This window comes from Dipodomys ordii, unplaced genomic scaffold (genome assembly GCF_000151885.1).
Source record: "Dipodomys ordii isolate 6190 unplaced genomic scaffold, Dord_2.0 Scaffold97, whole genome shotgun sequence".
In the NCBI taxonomy this organism is placed as follows: Eukaryota; Metazoa; Chordata; class Mammalia; order Rodentia; family Heteromyidae; genus Dipodomys; species Dipodomys ordii.
In genome coordinates, this window is record NW_012267313.1 from 9,071,425 (window position 1) to 9,086,103 (window position 14,679).

Sequence of the window (14,679 nt, forward strand, 5' to 3'; positions counted from 1 at the left end):
TCTATTTACAATCATAATATAAGAAGATGGAAGACACATTATTGGTCATACTTGGCCCCAGATCAGGGAGCAAACATGTGAAAGGTTGACAGGAACGCGTCTGGGCTTGTCCAGCTTGCATCAGGAAGTTTTAAGCTGGAAATAAAGGCAAGAAGACACAGGAGTTGTCCCTAAGGTGTCTGCCTTGCTTAGTGGCTACCAAGCCCAGGGAAAATAATGGCAGAAGTACTAGGAGAAGCTGTAAGAACAGGTGGTTTTGAGAGAGAGAGATGGGGTTGCATTTCAATTTATCAAGAGAGTTCCAGGCCAGCCTAGAACTAATTCGTGAGCCTTTGTTTCAATAAACAAATAACCTATTAACAATGTCTTTTGGAGACCAAGTGTCAGGTTCTGTTGTGGTATGTTTAAAGTATTGTGGGGACTAAGTTCATATATTTATGTTTATTGAAAAGGCAAAGCAAGATTCCAGTTCTTCTTTATTATTATTGTTATTATTTTAAGAGACAAGGACATTCATGCCAATGAAATTAGAGGAGGGGGCGAGCAGGAGAAAGAGGAAAGGAGAGGAAAACCTTGTTAGGATTCAGAGCATGAAACCCCCAAATATTGGTGATAAGAAAAGCGGAGAAGTAACATCAGCCTAGTTTTCTCCTGCCTTTTTCCCCAGAAGCATGGTCATAAAGAATTCCCAGCTGAGTGTTAATTGCTCACACCTGAAATTCCAACTAGGCATCTGAGAAGTTGCTTTATGCTGGCTGATTGGCTTGGGGTTTCATGGGCTTTTCTGCTTGGGCTGACTTCAAGCCTTGATCCTCCAGATTTCAGCCTTTTGAATAGAGAAGGATTACAAGCATGAGCCACTGGTGCCAGGTCAGACATGTCTTTACGAAAGCAAAAGCAAAATCATTACAGTTGCACAATTCTAGAATAATCGTATATGTGAGAGCTATTTAAATGTGCATGTCCCAGAGTCACCTGAAGCCCTGCATTCCCTTTTTAAACTGACCTGCTCCTGGCTGATGCCAACCAGATCCTATTTCCAAGCTGTTCATGGAGTTCCTAATCCACAAAATAAATGAGATGGGAGAGGGCTTTTCCTTAGGCTTTGACTTGCATTATTTTAACCTTTCTCTTTCCCTCCCAGAATACCACTCATTAGCAAATGGCACCTAAGTGGTACTTCCTTTGTGACTTCACAGCTGTCATTGTTCTGCATTTATCAGGGCCCAAAGTGCTCTTCTGTGTATTTCTGGAAAGCTATTCATCTGCTTTAAACAAACGGAGCTGTTTAAGCTGTTAAGATACAGTGCCATAGTTATTTGTTTTTTGCATCTTTAAATTGCATCTAAATGAAAGGTTGGGGCTAATTGGGTCTAGGAATAGTATCCAAAGCAGTCCTAGAGAATTTCTCCTGGTGATTAAATGGAAAGCCCTGGGCTCTGCTCCTAGGGAAGGGCATGTTGGCTTGCTGGCTTATCTGCACCAGCTTAGTGGTTGTGGGTAGTGGGCTGGGTGGTGAGAAGAGGAGGAGAAAAGTTAATTATGGCACAGTGCATTGCAGACCAGAGCAGAGGCGCTTCTTCCAAGAACAGAGAGGAACCAGAACCCCTGGCTTGAGCTTGTGACCAGAGCAAGACTGCGGAGTCCCTGTGCCCAGAAAATGGGCCCTGCGAGCTCATGCCTGCCGTTATTCTCTTGCAGTTGTGTATTGTACTCCAATTTTGTTTTTGTTTTTTGCTGGCCCTGGTGCTTGGACTCAGGGCCTGTACACCTATCCCCGAGTCTCTTTGTGCTCAAGGCTAGTGCTCTACCACTTGAGCCAGAGTGCCACTTTTGGCTTTTTCTGGGTAGTTTATTGGAGATCAGAGTCTCAGGGGACTTTTCTGACCAGGCTGGCTTTGAACCACGATCCTCAGATCTCAGCCTCGGAATAGCTAGGATTACAGTCATGAGCCCAACTCGAGTGTGTTTTAAGCAAAGTCCAAATAGGACAGAGGTGCAGCAGGGCTCACCCCAGCCTCCTGCCACCCTCCTCCTTCCCAGCACTGATGATGCATTGATCATCACCCACCCACTGCCACCACCCTTCCCCCCCCTGTCCCTACCAGCTGCTGAAGCTCTGCTCCTGGGGGGTGGAGGGTGGTATTAGATAGTTTGCAGAAGTCACCAGGGAAGAGCAAGAGAGGAACAGTGAGAAAGCATGAAAAATTCCCGAATTTTCATTTTGCACTGGGCAGAGCAAGTTAGGGAGCCAGCCTGAGCCCCTGTTGTGAGGATCCACCAAAGCAGACTAATAAGTCATCAAGATGCCCCCAAAATAACAACACTGACACCCAGATGCTCCCTGGAGGGGCACACACTGGTGAGCACAGTCTTCCCACCCGAGAGAGGGACAGTGAGGAAATCAGGTGAGGCAGGCAGTAGCCATCACCCAATCAGGACCGGAATCAGTGGGTGGGGATAGAGGACGGGCTGCGGAGAAGCTGAATGATGGAGAGCACAGGGAAACGGGTGGCTGTGCTCAACTCCATCTCACCAACTAATGTACTGTGGCCCACGACCTCAGCTACCATCCGTTCTGAGGCCTTTCTACACATCTGTTTCTTATTTTCTTTACTTCTCTCTTTAAAATGATCATAGAATTAGGATTTAAGGTTCTCCAACTTAGCAATATGTACCAATTGTAATAGGTTTACAATGCCTTTGTCCTCTTAGGGATATCACCTGTTGCATGAAAGAAAATGGCATTTTTATTAAAAAGCAACTTCCTGCAAGGACTAAAAGCAAACAGAAGCGAGTACATTTACACTCTTGGGGAAGAGGTGTCCATCTATGTGTAACACCTGGTAATGCTCCATTAAAGACTGGGTCAGCACCATATTAGACAAAAGTTAGTATCAACACATAAAGAAACTATTCCTATCAACAGGAAAAGGTTATTTCCCAGAGAATTAAACTATATTAATTAATAAACTATTAACACAATATTCAACAATTAATATGCATATATTAATCCTATATCAGTATATGCATATATGATACATACAATAATATACATAAAATACATGATATTCAACTATCAGTATACATATATTCTCTCCCACTCCCCACCCCAAGGCTTAAAATCAAGGCCTGGGCACTATCCCTGAGCTTTTTTACTCAAGGCTAGCATTCTACCACCTGAGCCATAGCTCCATTTCTGACTTTTTGCTGGTTAATTGGAGAAAAGATTCTCACAGACTTTCCTTCCTGGGCTGGAAAAACTGTGATCCTCAGATCTCAGCCACGTAAGCAGCTAGAATCATAGGCATGAGCCTCTGCTGATCAGCCTTATGTTTTTAAATGTGTGTTTTGTAGTTTGGAGAAGCAGTACAGCCTAGTGGCTTAGTACAGGAAATCAGAAAGCAGACTGGTTGATGGAATCAGTGGCTTTCCCCCTTCCTGGCTTCTGTCTCTTACCCCATAATGAGTAAGTTGCTTAACCTTTGAGCGAGGGCAAAACACATGGAAGAATGGACATGAGAAGCAAAGCCAGGCTTCAAATGCAGTCTGGACCCAGAGACTACATTATTAACCACTAGGCTATCTTGAGCAAAAATAAACAAAGGGGGTAGAAAGATAAAGACAAATAGATAAATATAGGGCAGAGGTGGGTGTACACACTAAGTGCTTAATAACCCTCACAAATGTATGAAGGAATAGGCTCAAAGGCCGAATGCAGAATAGAAATTTGTCTCAATAATGGGGCTATGGGTTGGACATTCAGACTTGTAATTCAAAAGAAAGAGAAGAATAGACCAGAGACCATGCTAAAATGAAAGGTGAGTGCTGAAGCAGAGTGAGGAACAGGGTGCGTGAAAGGGTGAAAGGATCAACATCTCACAGACCCATAACCTCTTCCCTTTATTAGTGGTTCCTGGACATCTAATTAGAATCCTGTTTCCTTCTGTTTCCTAACGGGTTGGAGAAATGCCCTGAGGGCTTGTCACCCTGGGCCTTTCCCCCTTCTAATCAGCCAGATGGCAGCTGCAGGAAGTGGCTTCTGAAGCAACAATCACAATTGTGGTGTTGACAGCAATGCAGCTATAAGAAGCAAGTGTGTGCTTGGAGTTTCTGAGCCTTCGGACAGCAGAACATAATTCTATCATCTAGGCTTTCTGGAATAAATAGAAATTAAAACAATAGATATTTGATCATCACCATTCCTTAGATTCAAATAGAAAGCTACCTGTAAAAATCATTTTTGGTGAAAACATCCTTTTTGAACCATTTATAATTCATCTCTGTTGGTAGGAATTTCAAGATTTGTAAGTGGCTCTTGGTGAATGCATGTGGCGCAGTATGGGCTGCATGTTTAGTTTTTTAAAAATTTTATATGGAATAGAGATAAGGAGAAAATGTACTTTGACTTGTTAGGAGCACTCTATACATTTCATGATCCTTAAAGAATAAGGCATGGAGGAAGTATGTCCAACCACCATAGATTTTCCTGATGTTACAGGCCTCAGCATGGCCTCTGGCCTCCTTGCAAGGGTAACATCCTGTGAGGATGTGTTCATAGAAAGAGAGCAGAGAATCCAATGAAAATGCCAGTGAGCCCTTTAGGAAGTTGGCAGATACAGTGTGCTGTTTCTGTGGACTCAAGCTGCAGACCCTTTTACCGGTTTATTGTTAGAATTGTTACACAATGCTCAACCATCCTGAATTGCTAAAAGATGAACAGCTGGTGCTTAATTTCCTGGCTGTCACCTGTACATCATCCCGAATAGTAGACAGCAAGGATTTTTGTCCGTTCAGGTTCCTTCCTGTTTGTCCACTCACCCATCTATCCATTCAAAACATAGAGTGTGATCATTTAAAAGTAAATACAGGCAGCCTCTGGTGGTACAAATACTGTCTCTTGGAACCCATGTAATGACATTGTTTGTGGTTAAATGTATTACATTTTCCTATCAAGGCAACATTATAATGGACGGCTTACATCTGCTCAAATTTTTAGAGGAATTTACAAATAGAACTCCAAATTTTTAGCTAACTAAGTAAAAACTCTTTTTACAAAAAGGTGTGGCTCAAGTAATAGAGTGCTGCAAGACTCAAACTTCATTACTGCCAAATAGATGCATAAATAAATAAGGCCTGAAAGCTAAACACTGAAAAGATATCCACGGTTCTTTTTTGTAGTTGCCTGAGAAAAGTACTTAGGGAAATAGCAATTTGTGTTGTAAGAGCTTAATATAGTACTTTTGGACTGTTGATTTATTCATTAGCTTTCTGTATTTTTAAAACACTTTTTCTTGTAGTTAGTAGGACTTATGAACTAGTGGTGGGGAAAATAAAGTTATTTTAAGATTGGCAAACTTCTGGAAATTGCTCAGAGGGGACTTTGGTAGACCAGTTGTCTATCGCCTCCCCCCCTCCCCCAAGGCTGTGGGGGAGGACATATGAGAAGAAAGGAGACCAGATGTGAGGGAGCCTGCATGGACAGCAAGCAGCACAAAGAATATGGAGGAAGCAACCACAGTGTGTGCATCTTGCAGCCATAAATGCTGTCCAACAGGGACCAAGCAGCTCCTCACCAAGGTGGAAGTCTCCATCTCTAGAGGCTCCTTTGCAACTGACCTGACAGTTGCTCTACATTGGTGCTATTGGAGGCATCTGGGTTTGTTAAAGCAGCTTGAGTGGATGTAGAGAATGATGAGAAAACGGTTGTGTATACTTCTTTCAAGAAGGGGTAATAGGATGAGGTGGAGAAAAGGAATGGAGGGAAGAAAGACTGTGGTTCAGAAATTGTGCCCACAGTCTGGGTCAACGCAATGCTGGCTAGTCTCTGCCGCCACGGGGATGGACATTGTGCTGCAGGATTTGTCATGAGTCCACGTGGTGTCTGAGATCACAGAGGCTGGGAGAGGGGAGGGGTCTGAAGAGAGGAAGGAACCTGGATGCTGCTTCCTCAGGCATGCTGGCTCCATGAATGTTTTCTTTACCTATTAATAAGTAGTTGTACAAAGGGGTTACAATTCCATAGGTCAGGTTCCACAAATAGGAAAGCCAGATGATGTACATTTTCCCAACCATTCCTTGGCAGTCCTTCCCATCATGGACAGACATAATAGAGCTGCCACAAGGTGGCAGCACTCCGTCCTTGTGCTCAGCCCAGGGGGTGCTTCTCCTTTCACTGCTGGAGGAATTTCCTTCTCCTTTACTTTCAGAATGAATCTCTCTTTGAGAGAGCTAGGGAGCTCGAGACAGAGTACTTCAAGAATCTGTCTCTGTGTCTCTGTCTCTCTCTGTCTCTATTTCTCTCTGTCTCTGTCTCTCTCCCTTCTTCCCTCTCTCCCTCCTTTCTAACTGAAGACCTTGCACTTGCTAGGCAGATGCTCTACGCCTTAAGCTGTACTCCAGCTCTTTATGCTTTCCATTTTTTTTTTGTCCAGCTAGTCTGTGAGGTACAAGGCTTCGTGTGTATCTGAAATCATAGGTGTGTGCCGTCACCATGCCTGGCTTATTGGTTGAGATGAAAATTTCACTAACTTCCATCTGGGCTGGACTTGAACCAAGAGTCTCTTGATCTCTATCTTCTGAGCAGCTGGGATTCTAGGTGAATCCACTATGCCTGACCTTTCACAGAATTTTCTTCATGTTTCTCTTTGCTAAAACTGATGTCTTAAGACTATGAAGTCATGCATTCATGGATACATTTTTGTCTTTTCCTACTGATCAATATTTAAATCCAGCTCACTAGATCTGTGAAGCCTGTGGCTGTCCCACAGGGCTGGGAGGGGGCGGGGGACAAGGAAGGTGAGCAGGTGCTCTAATTGAGTCAGGCTGTTTTGGGTTCTGGCGATGAGCAGGTGTTCTGGATAAAGTCCCAGTCCGTCTCTGCTGTGCCCCTTATCTGAACCGAGTTGATGAACTGGCTCTCTTCCAGATGTGAATGACCAGCGCAGAGAGGGATCTGGAAACCGGGAGTGAGAGAAACATGTGTAGGGAAGAGGAACATGTGCAGAGGAGGAGAAGACAAGACAGCTAGTTAATGATCGGCAGGGCAATCATGAAGAGATGGTTACCACCACCTTGGTTGGATGCTAGCTTTGGAAATCCCACTGAAGAAACTCCTCATTTTCCAACAGAGAGAGGAAGGGCTAACAGGTGATTACACTCAGTAGCACACAAGTTGGCTGGCGAGAGTTGGGCCTGCCGAGTGCTGGTGGTTTGTGCCTAGCTACTCAGGGGGCTGAGATTTGAGAATAGTGATTTAAATCCAGTCAAGGCAGGAAAGACCCTATGACTCCTCTCTCCAATTAACCAGCAAAAGTGCTGGAAGTAAAGCTGTAGTTCAAATGGTAGAACACTTGCCTTGAGCAGAGAAGTCCAGGGACAGTGTCCAGGCTCTGAGTTCAAGCCCTAAGTACCAGCACACACAAAAGCTGAGCCTGTAAACAACCCCTTTAGCTATACTCCAATTTCTGTAAGTTGTAGGATGGGAGGTCTGGAATGAAAGGGCAGTTTCTGTGCAGTGTGAAGCAGAAACTGGATGTCCAGAGACTCTTAATTGCCCCTAGGCATGGCCACAGCCCAGTCTCCTCAAAAACTCTGTGCGGGATCTCCCCAAGATTCTTTTTCTTAACTGGTAATAATTCATAGGGTTGTGAAGTTTGGCTGTGCAGTCAGGGATGGGGAGAAGCTGGCCCTAGGAAAATTCTGGCTTCTAGAAAATATGTATTTGGGGTGGTGAGGAGGAGATTAGTACAACTCTTGCCCAGAATTCCCTGGTGAACAAGGGCCACAGGCTCTGAGTGGAGCTTCCTTGACCAGCTTCCCACGGCTTCACTCTTGTCTCCGTCCCTGAATGGGCCTTCCTAAGTAACACCTGCTCAGCATCTATCCTCTTAAAACTGAAATGTGAAATGAGCCAAAAGCTAAAATGTTCTGACACTTTAGTGGAAAATTCCACACCTGAGCTTACATCACAGTATAGTCAAAATGCAGGCGCACTGAAAACATGGCCTAAAATTACCTCCCAGGCTATGTGTATATGGTATAGGTGAAGCATAAACGAATTCATGTTTGGACTTAGGTCCCATTCCAAAGGTATTTCATCATGTATGTGCAAATATTCCAAAATGAATGACCCTCTCATCTCAAGTATTTTGGATAAGGGACAGGCAACCTTTATGTGGTGCATAATGTTCTGTCATGTTTGCAAACATTGATTGGCTATGTTTGTCCATGTCCTCATGTGATCTGGGTGTGGTTTGGCCTCACCATGTGTGGCGTGGCTCTGGATGGGAAAGAAATGGGTGCGGGCTGTTCTCTAGATCTGAAACACTACAGTCATTAGCATCTAATGTCATGGGGCCTGAACTCTGGGCCTGGGTACTGACCCTGAGCTCTTCAGCTCAAGGCAAGTGCTGTACCACTTGAGCCACAGTGCCACTTCTGGTGGTTTATTCTGGTAGTTTATTGGAGATAAGAGTCTCACGGACATTCCAGCCTGAGCTGGATTTGAACTGCGATCCTCAGATCTCAGCATCCTTGAGTAGCTAGTATTACAGGCATGATGCCCGGCTAGCATCTAATGACTTTTTAAACAGTGACTAGGAATGGGAAGTGGTGCTGTGGCTCAAGTGGTAGAGCGCTACCCTTGAGCTGAAGAGCTGAGGGACAGAGCCCAGGCTCAGAGTTCAATCCCCACAACCAACCAACCAACCAACCAACAAACAAAAAACAATGACTAGGAATGATGTAGTACACAAAGGAGAATGAGGTCCTATGTTTCATTCCACTGAAACACAGACAGGTAAGACCAGAAGAAACGACAGCAGTTAACTCTCCCAAGTGTGTCATGAGCATTGTGGGTATACTGAAATGATTTTAAGTATGAGGAACATTTTCAAATGGAATTATTATATGTATATCTTCAAATGTAATCCCGAATGCAGTTGTTCATGTATGAAACTTCTTTGTTTAGCCTGGTGTTAAAATTTTTAAAAATGAGAAAAGGAATACTGTTACTAAGTGCTGAGTGTTCATATACACTAAATTCTTTGTATGAGCTTCTTCTTTAATCTCCATAATAACCCTGTGAGTTGAATTCTGTTTTAGAGGAAACAGAATGGAAGCAAAGCAAAGTAATCTACCCACAATCTCACACAGTTTTGAGTGGGGACAGACCTGTTTAAATCCAGATAAACTCCTATCTCTTGGAATTCAAAACTTAGATTCCTAACTAGAAGATATGGCTTTCTAGAGCATAATGATGACTCTGAACAGAAGGGTTTTGGTCTTGCTGCTCCCCTTCTCTCTTCCCCTCCCCTCATTTCCTCCCTTCTCTTCACATCCCTTTCTCTCTTTTTTCCTCTCCTCCTCTCTCCTTTCCTTTCCCCTTCCTCCTCTCTTCCTCTCTCTCTCCTAAATGGTTTGTTTTAAAATCTAAATGTATGAGCTGTTGCAGCAATAAAGATAAAATATGTTGGACTAGTCTTCTTGAGGCTCCTCTGGGATGGAAGGTGTTCTATGGGTCCCTGAGGCCTTCTCAATCTTTTGAATTTACAAAGACCTTCAAATCCATTCTCTCTCTTAGATCTGTGAATACCCAGGGTTGTCTCAGTTGCATTCTCTCTGTCTCTGTCTCTCTGGTCTGTCTCTGTCTCTCTTTCTCTCTCCCCCCTTCTTTACTTAAGGTACATAAAGTACATTTCTGACGATGAGACTGAACACCCTTCTCTGGATATATGCACTGTCCTACCTGGGGAAGCACCTGCTTTTGTTCTCTCGGAACCCCAAGAGGTCACTCAGCTCCATCTAAAAAAAAAAAAAGAAAGAAAAGCAAAAAAGGTTGAACTCAGCATTAAATAATCCCTAAGCAGAAATTTCCTTCCATCCCTATGAGTCTTTAAAATTAATGGAGCTTTTTATTGGGATATTTTCTAAACCAAGCTATGTAGAACTTTAGAATGACTAAGATCCAATGCAAAAGTAGGAGCCCAAAGGGAATGTGTAATTGAGAAAGCTCCCTTAGGATAGGAAGATATTTCCCATTGTGTTTCCTCCCTACAGGAAGAAGCATTGTGCTCTTCTGGCATTGAATTGAGAGAGTATCTCTGCTTCTTTCTGTCTGTGCCTCTCTTCCCCAACCAACCAGGCTTGGCAGGGACAGGTAATCAAATCACTCCAGATGGCTGCACTGAGCCATCTGCTCCTGACCTCAGCCCTTAGAGGGAAGTGTTGAGAAAGGGCCTCAGCCTTTCATCTTGAGACTCCTCGCCAGTTCCAGGCCCATTTTCTCAATGAAGGTATTGACTTTGGTCTTTAAAAGCAATTACCAGCCTACTTGACATCGAAGTGATGTCACAGCATCAAGATAAAAGAAAACCACACTTAAAATAAAGCTGTTAAGTTTTCTTTTGCATGCAAAATGCAACTGGGAAATGTAGCTCTTAATTGTCCAACAAGAAAGGCCAACAAGATTTTCGGGAGGTCTAGGAGAGGATGTGAAGATGACAGGGTCAAATTCGTTCTCCCAGAGCCAGCTACCTGCTGGAGTGCTCCTACTAATACTGCTCTGAGCTGTGCATACTTTACCAAGTATTGTTGTCATTCTGATCATTATTGGCAGGACTAGGGTTTGACTCAGTCCTTTGGTTTCTAATTGGGTCTCCTGGGCAACAGCCTTGGTTTTCTATACTTCTTTCTATCTTTCTGCCTCCCACCTAGCTGGGATTACAAGTATGTGCCACTATGCCTGTCAACAAATACATATTCTGTATTCTTGTGTGTATTTCATCCATCTTATTGTTATCAAGATGGGAGCATTCTATTATACTAAGTGTACTTGTGTTATAAATCAGGTAAATATATACTTACCTGAACTATCAGACTATATTGAAACTACAAAAACATTCCTGGTCTCAGTTGCCATGTGAAAATGGGTGGGGTTATTTTATACTTTCACTCCAAATGGAGGCAGAGGAAGGAGGATTGTGAGTTTGAGGCCGGGGCTATGTATATAGAGTTCCAGTCAAGCTTAAATAAACATAGCGAGTCCTTCATCACAGACGAACAGCAAACAAAACCATCAAATACACAAGTATAAAAGAGAACAAGCAATAACGGATTGTCCACCCAACAGGTGATTTGTTTTCTTTTTGAGTTTAGGAAAAGCAGTAGGCTATGCGCCTGTCTGAGGGATGGTTGCAGAACTGTTCCCTGACGATGAACCTGTGACCTGCATTGTTGCGCAGGACCCTGAGCTCAGAGGGCTCCTCTGTTTGACATAATAGCCTTGTCTTGCTGGCTTAAAATTATGGATAATTTTATCTTTGGACTTGGATATCCTATGTGAAGTCTGACTGGATGATTGTGAGAGGAGATAGGTTAGATTAACTGTACACCCTACAGCTCAGGACCATGGCCTGGGCGTGGCCAATGCACAAGTCAAGCAGGAAGCCTGGCTGCTCCTGTAGGGGTGGGGCCCAAGTCTAGCTTGTCCTTGGCAGTGATGACAGTGCCAGAAGCCACCACAGCCCAGAAAAAGATGAAGCTCTTCATGAGGAGATCCCACTTTGACATTTGGTCCCTGGGCAACTGCATACATCCTAGCTTTTTGGTCAGAAATTGCTGTTGCTGGTGGCTCGGTGGTAGAGTGCTTGCCTCGTATGCATGAGGTCCTGGGTTCAATTCCTCAGCACCACATAAGCTGGAAAAGCCGGAAGTGGTGCTGTAGCTCAAGTGGTAGAGTGCTAGCCTTGAGCTGAAGAGCTGAGGGACAGCTCCCAGGCCCAGAGTTCAGGCTCTACAACTGACAAAAAAAAAATTGCTGTTGCTGGTTCCAGACAATAAAATAGTAAAGCTTGGCCACCAAAATGATTATAAAATGAAAATTAAAATGCCCATGTGGATGTTCTAAGCAATACTCAGAGGGAGTTACTGGGACTCCTCAGAGTCTAACATTTTTTGGTTTTGAAAGCTACCACAACATTGCAAAACAAATGTCCACAAGTTTAAAAACAGAAACTAAATTTAAACACCATTTCATTTGATGGCCAAGAACACTATTTTCATAGGAAGCATCTGATAAATCAATTATTAATGAGGCAGTTTTAAAATTACATTTCTCTTGTAATTAATGATACTGTGCCAGAATGTATAAACAAATATTTGAATTATGCACAGATCATGAAGCCCTATTTCTTATACATGCTGCTCAAACTATGGGAAATGCAAAAGGAAACATTAAAATACCATTGTACACATTTGCATTTAAAATTAAAACCAGGCTTACATGGAATTGGTTTGTATGAAGAATTAAATCGTTTTTAGAAAAGTCTGGAAGAATCGCTAGTCTAGATGTCCTTATATTCACATTTGAAAACAATTTATCAGAAGTTTACCCAGTGTTACAGCCCATAAAACATAACAGCTCCAGTAACCATGGCATCAGCAGAAAGCATTTCTTCAGCATTAAAAATTACCAAACATTGTTGTAATCTTTTACTTTCCCAAGCAACTCACATCACTTTTAATTATATTGATTGTAAATAAAGTTGTATCAAAATAAATTTTGATGGTCTATTGTATAAATGTAGAGAAATGAGCCAGAAAATCTTATGATCAGCCAAGAGATTATAAGAACAAAGTATTATGTATTATATATAATCTATAGTAAAAATACTACACCAAAATATTTCTTCCATTTGTAAGTCGATGTATCACTGTGATGATCATTTGTGCGGGCTAATTTTGTACCCCCCCTCAATCATTTTGGATTCCTACCTCCCCTCCCCCAAGTTGACTGTATTTGGAGAAGAGGTCTTTATTGAGTTCATTAACTATAAATGAGATAATAAGCCAGAGCTTTCTCAGCAAACACATGGAGACCAGTGACATGGTGGAGGGCCATGTGTAAACTGGGAAGAAAAGTCTCAACAGGAACTTGATCTTGAACTCCCTAATTCTGTCTCAGATATCTAATCCAAATGTTTATGAGAAAGAATCTAGTTAGCTTAGACCAACCTAGGGACTCAGATCATTGGTTCAGTGTCCGTGCTAGGGCTACTATACAGGTAGCACTGGTCATACAAAAGGAACTCTAGAGGAGGAGAGACAAGAAGAAGTTTAGTGATAAATGATGCTGATGGGACACCAAATCTAGAGGCTCGTGCTCTCTCTCTCTCTCTCTCTCTCCCTCCCTCCCTCTCTCTCTCTCTCTCTCTCTCTCTCTCTCTCCCTCTCTCTCCAGGCTTCCAGCTTCCTAGGCAAGCACTCTACCACTTGAGTCACACACTTTGCTTTCAGTTTGCTTTGCAGATAGGGTCCCACACTTTTGCCCTTCCAGTCTTAGACTGAGATCTTCCTACTTTAGCTTCCTGAGTAGCTGGAATTAGAGACATGCATGATCGTGCTCAGCTCTTCTTTCTTTACAATAACCTGGAGTTGAGGGCTTATCATGAACTTCTCACAGTGATGTATGTACAGGATTCAGAGTTTTAAAACTCAGGGCCTTCCCTTGAGTTTATAATCGAGCATAAAGACGAATACATTAACAGACAGTAAGTAACCCTGTAGTATGACAATGATCGAATGCAAAATAAGACTTAAGACAGAGCAATGAACTAAATTACATTTCAGATCACCAGGAAAGAGGGTTGAAACTAAACTAAGACAATGCCTACAGAAACAGATAATGTAGAAAACCCACGAAGTCACAGGAATATAATCCCCACTGCAGGATGAGTGATTGGGTGTGAATGGTGAGGGAGAAGAATGCACTAGGGTGTCCTTCAGAGTTCTGGTTGCTGTGAACAAGTGTAGGAAATTCTCTCTGGAGAGTGACACTGTCGTACAGCTGATAGTTGAAATGAAGACTTGAGAACCACTGACAATGGTCAGGGAAGTGTGAAATCCATTGGCAGTGATTTTCTCTGCCATGGAAGGAAACATCTCATTGTAAACGATGGGGACACAGAGAAGGTTTTGTAAGTTCCTTGAGGCAGGGCATGTATCATGCCTGTATTCTGGTCCCCTAGTGGATGTTTAATAATAATGTATTGATTTGATTTATAGAAACCAATTCATGTCACCTTGACCTTTGCTGCCTAGTTCCTGTTAGAGAAGAAGATACTGGCTGAGGAAATTTACAGATGTCTTTTGTCCTTGAGCAAATAGCAGTTAGCTCCACACATATTTCTCTTTCCAACTGTTTTTCTGCAGGGAATTGAAAAGACCATGTTGACTCAGTGGATAAGACCTTCTCAAGCAGACCTGACAAGCAGCCTCTCCTCACTGCAGCTTTATTGGTCGACACTAGTTGGCTCCTTGGTTCAAAAGGGGCGTGGAGAGGGTAGGCGAGGTACGTCAGGGCCTGGAGGAAGCCTTTGTGCCTTAGGTAGACAGCAGGCCTACAGGTCTAGACCAGAGCTGTGGTTGCCTCAAACAGCAGAGGCCTTCCTTGGCCAATTTCAGAGAGAAAATTGTTCCCTGAAGCCCATTCATGACGCCTAGAAATTTCCCCAGGGACTTCTACTCAGAAAAGTAGCTCATCTTCACTTGAAAACATGGAAGTCAAAATGCCTTAAAACAAAACAAAACAACACCCTCAGAATTAGGTCAGGTTTGGACAAAAAGAACAGTCTAGATCCCTGATGGATTTTTTTGGAAAAGAATTTGTGTGTGTGTGTG